The sequence below is a fragment of the Schistocerca gregaria genome, unplaced genomic scaffold (assembly GCF_023897955.1).
Source record: "Schistocerca gregaria isolate iqSchGreg1 unplaced genomic scaffold, iqSchGreg1.2 ptg000180l, whole genome shotgun sequence".
Lineage (NCBI taxonomy): Eukaryota > Metazoa > Arthropoda > Insecta > Orthoptera > Acrididae > Schistocerca > Schistocerca gregaria.
This window is the reverse complement of record NW_026061730.1, coordinates 13005022-13015825: the sequence shown is the minus strand read 5'-3', so window position 1 is coordinate 13015825 and position 10804 is coordinate 13005022. Positions and strand designations below refer to the sequence as shown.

Here is a 10804-nt window from a genome sequence, read left to right as displayed (position 1 = left end):
TTAGCATGCACGTCCGGCTATTGGGATAGTGTGATTAAGGAGTCTGTTGAAATTAAATTGGCTAGCAACCTTGTGAATAGGGATGGAGGCTTTTGTTTAAACTCGGCCTGGAATCCTGCTCTTTCACTTGTTAAAAAACATAGGGACAGAGTTAACGTTTCCTCAACTACCAGTCCATAGTTTCTTACTATCGATAGCTCTGACTTCGTTTGTCTTTGGTGGCTTTTGTTTAGGTGTGTTATCTTTTCTGTTAGACTCGCAGAACCGAGCTCTCGTGTTTTCTGCACTTCGTCTGGTCGTTGCAGTTAAGCCTTGAAAATGGCGGAGGGTGCATCCGCCGAAATATCGGCAGTTGTCGAAAATTCAACCTGGCTGAATGCCCGTAAGTACTTTGAACATAGTTTACGCCAGGAGAAGCTCAGGTCTCGTACTGTAAATGTCAGATGGTAAAATGCACGGATTTTGACAAGCTAACAACTGCAAGTAACAGGGTGGGATTTTATGTCCTTCACTCAGATGATCTGGATGGGGACAGGATAACTCTGGAGGAGTGATGGTGTAAGCAGTTGTTGGGCTTGAAAATCGCAATACATCTTCAGAAACAAAGTACCATTACATAAATGAGAAAAGAACTTCACAGGGCCTGCAACTGCAAGAACATCTTTCAGAATAATGCATGCATAAAACATAGGAAAAGACTGACCACCTCCGGTACGTGATACCATAAGGAATCGATGTGCAGCTGGGAGGGCCTTCAAATCTTTAGCCTCATTCTCTTTACGTTTATTAGACACACACTAAGATGGTGTTTGAATCATTGAAAAAAAAATCCCCATGATTGCCAACATCTCCAATGGCATGCTCCTTCCAACTGGGGTCCACTCAGAGGAGGATTCACCCACTGTAGATGACGGTTCACACCTCAGGCCACACCTCCCGAACTCCTGAAAGAGGGACCAATATTTGGGAAAGTAACAGCTTAGGTAGTCACCCCCTCTCTCTACCTTGCCTGTATCAGAGGGTATGTACAAACCCTACCTGTTGACATGGAGCTGGGAATTATTCATTACCTTGCGAATTATGCATTACCTTGTTACCTTTAATGTGTCTAATGAATGGGCAATTCTTCAGGAACACACTGAGATGAAGGAGAAACAAAGAGAATTAGGATTCACCAGTTAAGTCTTCACAGTCTTACTGAAACTGGCACCAGCTACTTACGTTTCTTCTTGTTGGTGGCCCATAAACTGTCACCATACAAACTTGTGTGTTTCCTGAGCACCACTGTGGCACAGCATTGATAGAGCTGTTCAACACTATGTTCATTCACCTAGAAGGCTGGGAATCAGCTGCAATTTTTGGGTATATAGCCACTCACCCTTTCTTCTTATTTGTTCTACTGCAGTATGACATTAGTTTGTGCCCATCAACACTAATCTGTTGAATTTCAGTGATTTTCATGTGACATTGTGCATTAAGCATAATAGAGCTGCTGACATTCCACCTGAACTTTTATTTTCCTGTACCGATATTAGATTTGCTGTATTTATCTAGAAGCAGTCACATAATGGTTGTTGCAGAGAATAGCATTACTTGATCATACTGTCTTGTAATGTTGTCGCTTATCGGTAATACTGAATAATTACAGTACTGCATTTTATATCTGAAGTACTCTCACAATTAATAAATAAAAATTTATATTTCTCAAAAAGTTCTGCAGTGAATTATGAAAACTTACCTTGCACTATTGGACGTGTATCTTGTTGAGGTTTCCACCTGAAATATTTGAAGAAATGGCCAGTGATTTACAACAGATAAGACAGTAAATAGCGTTCTATTAATGCCCACCAACATGTGATAGGTCCACAAAATGCTGTAAGTGAGGCTTGAAAACTGTTGCAGTTAATGAAACAGAATGTCAGTGAGAATTCACTCTCCATTTCCTCACTTTCTCTTCAGTACTGTAAATCACTACACAAACCAATAAGTCAGTTGTAGCCATACTTCCTACTAGACACTTCACAAATAAAAGTGACCATAAGCATCTTTAATCTGTCATGCACTTATGCCTTGTGTAAAATTTTCATTTCCTTTTTGTATTATGAAAAATGCCATTCACTGACAGATGAATCGACCATCATAAGTGAAACATTTGGACCTCCATCATCTGAGTAGCCCAGACCGACTTGGAGAGGTGAGTAGTGACTTCTAAACCCAACAATAAGTTTAAAAAAATGGCTATAAGCACTAAGGGACTTAACATCTTTGATAATCAATCCCCTATAACGTAGAACTACTTAAACCTAACTAACCTAAGGACATCACACACACCCATGCCCGAGGCAGGATTTGAACCTGCAACCGTAGCGGTCGTGCAGTTCAAGACTGAAGTGCCTAGAACTGCTTGGGCACACTGGGCAGTTCAGTAAGTTCACAGCCAAAACTACATACAGCCTTGGACTGTAAAATAACCAACATTAACAAATATTGACAAACTCAAAATACTTCCAGACATTGTAAATGTACAAGAAGTTAAAATTGGCATTACAATATAGCACATACACAGATAAAGAAATACCACATTCAGAGAACTCTAGATTTTTCACAGAGAACACAGGGAAGAAATTCATGAAACTACTCCAGAACAAGGCTCTGCAATAATAAATGGCAAATGTATGTTGCAATAGGTACAGTAATTTTCCGTTACATCGAGAGGGACTCTCTCCCTGTAATCATTCAATATTTATAAGAGAGTTACACAATAATTAATGCACATACACCAATAAATCAGGATAACAAGAACAATGCAGGAAGTAAAACAGTCCTGAGAACAATGTTGAGGAGCATCTGATGAAGTGCCAGAGGAAAACACAAAATTTAATTACATTTTTATCCTCAATCTGGCACATAATGGAGATGAGAACATTTTCTGCCTGAACTGCTATTAAATGTAATTATTCACAACTGGAATTTTGCCTGTTTTGCCATTCTCAAGTGACAGTTTACTATGAACTAAGTCAAGTTCTTAAATGTCATGCCTAGTGCTTGCGAAGTGGATATTAAGATGTGCAATACGACATGACTTCGATAGAAATTAGTACATGAAATACTACCATTGCCTCGACATACATATTATGAAGACTCCCATCCTGCAATGAATATGGAATTTGTAAACATGGTTAACACAAGGAAAGTATTACCTCAAATGGAATCATAAAGGATACAGACGTCACACTGGGCTACCACTTGAGAATCATACAGCTGCCAAATTAATTTTGAATAAATACATTCCATAACAGTCTAGGGAGAAAATATTTTCCTTTATAAACGTCTGCCTGACTGTGGATGCAAGGAAAAGGGACAAATTGTAAGAAAAATACATTTAGCTAAATTGTTGGCAGTTAACCCCCCATATACACCACCAAAAAGTTTGAGGTCAACAATAACATGATTTGAGAATATCAGATAGCTTAGGTGCCAATAAAAAAGCACAATTCCAAACAGACGATGAATTCCAGAGTCAGACATAGATAAGTCTGTTCTTATCTCAAATGAGGCCATTCTTCTCTCCGGCCATACTAGAAAGTGAACACTGAACAGATGGAGCACTTGTCAGACTCCAATACCAGAAGATGAATACTACTTGGTTAGAAAATGGATGTCAAAATTGTCTGTTCAACTTTCGTAGCTAATTTAGCAATGCTGACGGTGTAGAGAAAGCACAAAAAAGAGAGAAAGAAAAACAATATGAAAAGCATGACTACTCATCTCTGCTGATAAGAAGCAGTAGTAGGTAACAACAAGACTGCAACATACCAATCAAACACGAAGCATAAGAGTATCAGGGGAAAACAGATTTAAGGATCTGGTGGTGGAGGTGATTAGTGTTTAATGTCCCATCGACAACGAGGTCATTAGAGATGGAGCACAAGCTCGGGTTAGGGAAGGACTGGCAAGGAAATCGGCCGTGCCCTTTCAAAGGAACCATCCCAGCATTTGCCTGAAACGATTTATGGAAATCACGGTAAACCTAAATCAGGATGGCTGGAGACGGGATTGAACCGTCGTCCTCCTGAATGCGAGTCCAGTGTGCTAATCACTGCGCCACCTCGCTCGGCTTTAAGGATCTATGAGAAGTCATATAGCCAAATGGTCGGGAAAAGGGAGCCACAAGAGGAAGACTATGAATGGTGGCCTCGCATTTCAGTTAACAGAAGATGTTTATAGTAAAAATTCATTCTCCAAAAGTGCAGGACCTCTGACTCACAAGGCAGTCATTTTGCCAGAACACACATCTGCATCATGAACTCTAATTTTAGAATCAACAAAGATAATGAAAATTACCAAGAAAGGCAATATTAGGACACAGAAAATCAGTAAGGGTGATATTTATGGTGATGCAGAACATGAACAACATTATTCTGGCTCATGCCAGATTCCCTTGCGATTTGGCATAAAGTAGTACAAGGATCTCGAACCACAGTGCAACAGTACCAACTCTCACTGAATTTCGTTGGCATTCTACATAAATGAGAAGCATATTTACTTGATCTTCGAAGGAATACATCATTCACATTCACTTGATTCAATGATACTAGTCTTACTGTTCCTGCTAGTGTTGAAATTCAGAAACAGTACAGAAGTATATATAAGTATTTAAGAAAATAACTGGAGACAAAATATGGCAAAGAAGGCTAATGAGTCTTAGCATATTGAAAAGTTAAACTGCGTCATTGGTTTACACAAGTGCACAAAGACCTCCAAGGAACTTGCATAAATAAGCAAGAAATTGAAAAGTCACACCAAAGACAGAAGCAGTATTGAGTTGATAATTTCTCCATAGCAAAATAGTTCCAGAAAGACAAGATTGAAATTGGACATCAGGTGAGTGGAAAGAAAAAAGTGTGAAGATGAAGGAGTAGCATAAAGAAATGGAAAACCTTAGCTGCCCTGTAATTGAGCAGGAGAAAAAAATTTTTGTTCCACATTTGTGATTACCTTCTCAGTAAAGCATAGTGATTGTGTATGTACTGCAAACAAATTACAGAAAGAATGTCAGTCTCTGCAAATACGCAGATAACAGTATTTGGAAGATTTTGTTAGGCTACAGCAGTGTTCAGAAATATTCTGCAGATGCGTTGTTATGCTGTCAGTACTGCTTGCATGCAGTCACGAAAGAGCAACACATGTAAGTGTAACTCCATCATGAGCTGCATGATGCTGTGGTTATGTATCTAGTGAACAAGCAAAACCATACAACAACAATATAAGTATATATTCCTTTAGCTCAAAAGTATCTAACTTGCCTTGATGGTATGGTATTCATTAACTATAACTCAGGTATTCACTCAGTGATTGTTTACTTGCTGAGAACTAGAAGTATAACAAAACAGAACACTCGCTTGATGTGAGACAAGCTGTTTTGCATGTCTTCAAGATTGGGAGGTAGCAGTCTAGCACTGCTGTAGAGAGTGGGATACCACAACCACTAACAAGTGTGCACAGTAAATGGCAAAAGCTGGAAACAACAGTAACCAGTAAGACAAGGTCAGGTCATCCTTGAAGAGTGAGGAGGAAGGACAGAATGATTTGCAAGCAATCAGCTGCTGCTCCAAGAGAAACATCTCAACAAATCAGGGGTGATCTGAAGCAATATAATGGACTGAGCTGACACACATCTACTATAAAAAGTCACTTAGTAACAGGTGATTTACATGATAAATGACATAAACCCTCTCATAAATCCGCAAAATGAAAGTATAGAGTTTACAAGGAAACCCCGAACTTGGAATGCCAAATATAAGTCTAAGGTTTTATGGAGTGACAAAAATTAATTTAACGTAATTATTTTCTGATGGTGTCCAGTATACAGGGTGTCACGAATTATTGCCACCAAGAATAACTCGAAGAATGGTAGGAGTTGAGAGGTTTGTGGGACAGAAGTTGCATGGTACAATGGGGGCCATAATATGACACTGGTTTTTGTTCCTTCAGATATATGAAGATCAACTTTTTTTGTTTTTTGTTACATATATTCTGATAGTGGCTACAGAGACGAATCCAATGATGTGTAACAATTTTGTTTAACAATGATGTCTTTGAAGGTCAACGAATGTCAAAGGTGGCATGAAGGTCCAGTTACAGAAGGTGATCGAAGTGATGGTCATTGGTATGAATGCAGTGCCGCAATCAAATGGTTCAAATGGCTCTGAGCACTATGGGACTCAACTGCTTAGGTCATCAGTCCCATAGAACTTAGAACTACTTAAACCTAACTAACATAAGGATATCACACACATCCATGCCCGAGGCAGGATTCGAACCTGCGACCGTAGTAGTCGCACGGTTCCGGACTGCGTGCCGCAATCCTCTTATGGATTGAGTGGTATTCCTTATCACATTGGCTATTATCGAAGCACATTCTCTGACAATTCTCTCTCTCGCATGTTTTCAGGTGTAGTTGGAATGTCTTTACAAACAATGTCTTTTACAAACACCCAGGGATCAGTGTTGGGGCCACTCCTGTTCCTTATTTAGATAAATGATATGTCCTCTAGTATTACAGGTAACAATTATATTTATATTTGATGATGACACTAGCCTGGTAGTAAAGGATGTTGTGTGAAACATTGCCTTGGTTTCAAATAGTGCAGTACAGGACCTCAGTTGTAGAGAATACACTAACGCTACATCACAGTAAGACTCAGTTTTTATGGTTTCTAACATACAATTCAACAAAACTTGACGTTTTAATTTCACAGAATGGGCATATGATTAGTGAATCTGAACAGTTCAAATTTTTACGTGTTCAGATAGTAAGCTGTCGTGCAAAGCCAACATTCAGTATCTTGATCAAAGACTTAATACTGCCATCTTTATTATTCGAATGGTATCAGAGGTGAATTATCGTTCGACACCAAAATTAGTGTACTTTGCTTATTTTCATTCTCTTATGTCGTATGTTATTATATTCTGGGATAACTCTTCCCATTCTAAAAGCATATTTTTGGGTCGGAAACAGACGGTTTGGGCAATAAGTGGTGTGAGTCATGAACCTCTTGTCGACCTCTGTTCACGACTCTACATATTTTGACATTGGCCTCCCAATGTGTATATTCTGAATTGTCGTTTCTTGTTACCAATATTAGTTTATTCCCAAGAATAAGCAACTTTCACTCAGTTAATACTCTGAAGAATTCAAAGCTGCATTTGGATGAGACTTCCTCAACTGTTGTGTCAAAAGGTATGCAGTATACTGCTGCATCTGTTTTCAATAAGCTACCACCTGAATTAAAAAATATTAGCAGTTATCAACGCGCTTTCAAATCAAAACTAGAGTTTCTTACTGGTCACTCCTATTCTTTCGAGGAGTTTTGAAAAATTAAACTAATTCTTATTGATTGCTGATAGCGTTTGCTGAAACTTATGGACTGACTTTTTCAGATTCATGAAAATTTATTTTTATCTGTTATTACTTTTATGTTGTAATTTCATGAACTGACACGTTCCATCAACTTGGAGATTTGTTCCTCAGTTTGGTCCTATGGAACTTAATGTGTAAATAAAAATATAAATAAATAATCCACAGGCATCATGGCATCAAGCCGCCATGACATCACCTCCGCATCCAATCCAACAATTTGGTAATTGTCTCTGCAACTCATTTCTAGCCATCAGCGTAAGATGTGCTGTACACCCATCATGTTGATACCATGTTCTGTTCCTTGTTCCTAAAGGTATTTCTTCCAATAACGGACCTACTGTTTCTTGCAGGAATGTGGTGTACTACTATTAACACTGCCTTTGACAAAGTAGGGGCCTATAATTCCTTCCTCCAGAATACCACATTGCACCTTGTGTGCACCATTGAGCAACCAACATGGATTTTCAGTTGCTCAGTAATGAATGTTATGCAAATTAACATTTGTATTGTTCATGAATGTAGCGTTGTCAGTAAATAAAAGTAAATTAGTAAATGAGTCATCCCTCGGAATCCGAAGTTGAGCCCATCAGCAGACTTTAATGTAATGCATACAATCCGTACAAGTTATTTTTTGGTGGAGACTGATATGGTAAGGGTGATATTTGTGGTGATGCAGAAGATGAACAACATTACTCTGGCTCATGCCAGATTCCCTTGCGATTTGACACAAAGTAGCACAAGGATCTCGAACCACAGTGCAACAGTACCAACTCTCACTGAATTTCGTTGGCATTCTCCATAAATGAGAAGCATATCTACTTGTTATTCGAAGGAATACATCATTCACATTCACTTGATTCAATGTCACTAGTGTTACTGTTCCTGTTACTGTTGTATTGCAAAACCATTGAATGGTGTTTACATGTCAATATTTACTGTTTACATGAGATGAGAAAGAATTGTAAGAGCATGTACTTCAGTAAGTGCTGATGTGATAAGAAATACCACTCAATCCATGATAAGAAGATTGCAGCACTGCATTGATACCAATGATGATCACTTCGAACACATTTTCTAAATGGACTTTCATGCCACACTTTTACCTTCATTGACCTTCAAAGACGTTGTTGCACATAACTGGATTCATCTCGATAACCGCTATCAGAAAGTAAGTACCAAACTTTAGCCTCCCATTAAAAAAACAAAGTTGACCTTCATATCTTTGATGCGACCCCATCTAGTAACAAAACACTAACGTCATATAGTGGTCCCCATTGTACCATACAACATTTGTCCCACAAATTTTTCAGCTACTCTCATACTTACAGAGTTATTCTAGGTGGCAACAGTTACTCACTCTGTAAATATAACAAAAAACTAAAGGGACAAAACAATGATTAGCTACAGATCACTAAGCATGGTGTTTGAAGTGTCATGTCATGGAGATGTTTCCTGTGCAGTAACATTTTAGAAAATAATGATTCCATATAGAAGACAGAATATGTCACATAACTGGATATTTCAGCAGGTCAATGATTCAAAACACACATCTCTTCATTTTCTAAAAAAATTCTTTTCAGGCCAAAAACAAACTGTTTAAGTAACTAAGCCATTGTCCAGATCTAAATCCAACTGAAAACCTCTGATATGCACTGAATTGATGTGTTCATGGTAGAAGCTACTCAAACAAGGATCCATTTGATGGTATCTTATTGGACCTGTGGTCAGAACACCAAATTGACCTGTTACAAAAGCTTCTGGATTCAATGAAAAAATGATGTGCAGCAGTGATCAAAAGCCTGTGGGTATGCAACAAATACTGATTTGAAACTTCCTGGCAGATTAAAACTGTGTGCCCGACCGAGACTCGAACTCGGGACCTTTGCCTTTCGCGGGCAAGTGCTCTACCAACTGAGCTACCGAAGCACGACTCACGCCCGGTACTCACAGCTTTACTTCTGCCAGTATCCGTCTCCTACCTTCCAAACTTTACAGAAGCTCTTCTGCGAAACATGCAGAACTAGCACTCCTGAAAGAAAGGATACTGTGGAGACATGGCTTAGCCACAGCCTGGGGGATGTTTCCAGAATGAGATTTTCACTCTGCAGCGGAGTGTGCGCTGATATGAAACTTCCTGGCAAATTAAAACTGTGTGCCCGACCGAGACTCGAACTCGGGACCTTTGACTTTCGCGGGCAAGTGCTCTACGAACTGAGTTACCGAAGGACGACTCACGCCCGGTACTCACAGCTTTACTTCTGCCAGGCTGTGGCTAAGCCATGTCTCCACAGTATCCTTTCTTTCAGGAGTGCTAGTTCTGCATGTTTCGCAGAAGAGCTTCTGTAAAGTTTGGAAGGTAGGAGACGGATACTGGCAGAAGTAAAGCTGTGAGTACCGGGTGTGAGCCGTGCTTCAGTAGCTCAATTGGTAGAGCACTTGCCCGCAAAAGGCAAAGGTCCCGAGTTCGAGTCTCGGTCGGGCAAACAGTTTTAATCTGCCAGGAAGTTTCATATCAGCGCACATTCCGCTGCAGAGTGAAAAATCTCATTCTGGAAACATCCCCCAGGCTGTGGCTAAGCCATGTCTCCACAGTATCCTTTCTTTCAGGAGTGCTAGTCCTGCATGTTTCGCAGAAGAGCTTCTGTAAAGTTTGGAAGGTAGGAGACAGATACTGGCACAAGTAAAGCTGTGAGTACCAGGCGTGAGTCGTGCTTCGGTAGCTCAGTTGGTAGAGCATTTGCCCGTGAAAGGCAAAGGTCCCGAGTTCGAGTCTCGGTTGGGCACACAGTTTTAATCTGCCAGGAAGTTTCATATCAGCGCACACTCCGCTGCAGAGTGAAAATCTCATTCTCTAAACATCCCCCAGGCTGTGGCTAAGCCATGTCTCCACAGTATCCTTTCTTTCAGGAGTGCTAGTTCTGCATGTTTCGCAGAAGAGCTTCTGTAAAGTTTGGAAGGTAGGAGATTGATACTGGCAGAAGTAAAGCTGTGAGTACCGGGCGTGAGTCGTGCTTCGGTAGCTCAGTTGGTAGAGCACTTGCACGTGAAAGGCAAAGGTCCCGAGTTCGAGTCCCGGTCGGGCACACAGTTTTAATCTGCCAGGAAGTTTCATATCAGCGCACACTCCGCTGCAGAGTGAAAATCTCATTCTGAAATACTGATTTGTTCTTTAGATCCCAAAATAGTATTATTTTTATAAACTTAGACTTACAAATTAATTTCAATTCAAAAGAATTACTTCTCTCTTGATGTAACATAACCTTGTTTAAACTATATGTAGACTTTTACTAAATAGATTACAATTTCATATTTTTCAATTACCCAATGGCAGTTTTTTCCATTACACAGTTATGTTTATGTAGTTGTAACTAATGCTTCCTA

The 10804-nt window shown here is 39.6% G+C and overlaps 1 non-coding gene across 1 annotated transcript; it reads left to right on the top strand.

The window, feature by feature from the left end:
• Nucleotides 1-10132: 10132 nt before the first annotated feature.
• Trnas-uga (transfer RNA serine (anticodon UGA)) lies at nt 10133-10207 on the top strand. The gene has a single exon. It is a non-coding gene; the product is annotated as a tRNA-Ser (tRNA).
• The last annotated feature ends 597 nt before the right edge of the window (nt 10208-10804 follow it).